We start from the raw sequence: 2,500 nt of genomic DNA on the forward strand, positions 1-2,500 counted from the left end.
GGAACACCATAGAAAGAACTAAGAAGAAAATAGGGAAGGCAAGCTCATGGTACAATAGCCACAAGTACCAAAGCGTCATGTTCGTCGACACCACCCCTAGAGGCGAACTGGCGTACCGCTTTAGAAGGGCCCTAGACAAACTTAAGCTAAGAATTAAGGTTGTTGAAAGACCAGGCAACCCTATCAAATCCCTTATCAGTAGAACATACCCTTTCAGTAGAACCCCCTGCACTGATAGGAACTGTATCGTATGTAGATTTAGCCCACAAACGAACTGCAAAACCAGAAATGTGGTCTATAGTATAAGATGTACAGAGGGACGATGCAGAAATAAGACAACGACATATGTAGGCGAAACAGCAAGGAGTATAGGGGAGCGGGCAAACGAACATTGGAGGGAACTTAAGGAAGGGAAGAACTCATCAGTTCTGTACCAGCACGCTGAGCAAGGACATAGAGGCTCAATCAACAACATAGAAATTAAAATCTTATCTACACATAGCAGTGATGCAGCACTTAGACAAATTACTGAAGCTACACACATAATAGAAGGGAAACCTAGCCTGAATAGGAAACTAGAATGGAACACTAACATACGCCACTAACAAACCACAGCATGTGACAACATGTTACCCATAAAACAATAATAGGAACAAAGTATAATACAATACATAGATAAACAAATGGAATTAAATACTACATACGTTAACAAAATTTAATTAAACACATTAAAAAAAAAAAATTTAAAAAAAACACACACACACACACACACACACACACACACACATGAACATATAAATAAATAAAAACTAATACAAATGAACACGTATTAACAGAGAATATAGGTGATACAGACACTCCCCATACACACATGCACTTACAAAAGACACAGACACATTGAAGGACACGCATGCGTAGACACATACAATAGGAATACAAAATACAAAATGGCTGATAGTTAGCAAGGTGAGACACACATAAGAAAGAAGGAAACAAAGGACCACTGATGAGGTCACAGAAGTGTGACGAAAGAACTCTGGCCGAAATAAGATTAAGATTAAGATTAATGTAATATAAAGCTGAAAAAAAAAAAAAAAAAAAAAAATTAACACCAAATATACAGTGCGTGTGTTTTTATTGGCTAAACTGGCAATATGACCATCCCCAAGTACAACAACATCTGTTTCAACACACGATTTCACATAAAAAATCTTGCAAAACAAATATATATATATATATTTATATATATATGTATATATATATATATTTATATATATATGTATATATATATATATTTATATATATATGTATATATATATATATTTATATATATATATATATTTATATATATATATATATATATTTATATATATTTATATATATATATATATTTATATATATATATATATATATTTATATATATATATATATATATATTTATATATATATATATATATATTTATATATATATATATATATTTATATATATATATATATATATTTATATATATATATATATATTTATATATATATATCTATATATATATATATATATATATATATATATATATATATAAAAACACTTAGTTTTAGAATGGTGGCAGCTGATGAAGGAAATGTTCTCTATGTGGCCTGTGTGTTTTCTGTATTCCGTTTATCATTTTGTCCACGTATTTTTGCTACGTCCTGTACCCAGATATGCATCTATATATACAGGTAGATTTAGGTATGTACATACATGTACGTATATATGCATATACTCATATATTATTTGTATTATATATATATATATATATATATATATATATATATATATATATATATATATACATGACTACCTAGATATAAAAACATATATACCTACATATGTATACATATATACATACATATCCATATATACCTACATACATACATGTGTGTGTATATATATATATATATATATATATATACACACACACACACATACATGCATACACACACATATATATATTTACCTTCAACATGCTGGAGAAACGTCATTTTCGCCCGATCTCCCTTGATATAATTATGTACATTATTATTAATTTAATGTATTAATTGCCTATAAATTTTTATACTATGCTGACTACTTGATAAAAATCATTAACCCGATTTTTATCCTTATATTCTTATATATATATATATATATATATATACACACACACATACATAAATATACATGTATACCTACAAATATATACGTATATTAAGTTGGCAAGAAAATAATTCCGATTTTTTAGTGTGAAATAAAAGTCATTTTTTTTTCATACAAAGAATGAACTTTAATCATTTATTCATTTTCTATTTTGTTCAATGACCTTTTGCCATCTTTCTGGCAACTTCATGATTCCACGCTCACGGAACTTCTGGTTCTTATCAGCCAAAAACTGAAGCAAGGGCAATTTCAGGTCATCAGCATTATTGAAAGTTTAACCATTCAAAGAATTTTGTGAACTTCGAAATAAATGGTAATCTGATGGTG

This window comes from Octopus bimaculoides, chromosome 10, assembly GCF_046866305.1.
Source record: "Octopus bimaculoides isolate indiv1 chromosome 10, ASM4686630v1, whole genome shotgun sequence".
NCBI classification, from domain to species: Eukaryota; Metazoa; Mollusca; class Cephalopoda; order Octopoda; family Octopodidae; genus Octopus; species Octopus bimaculoides.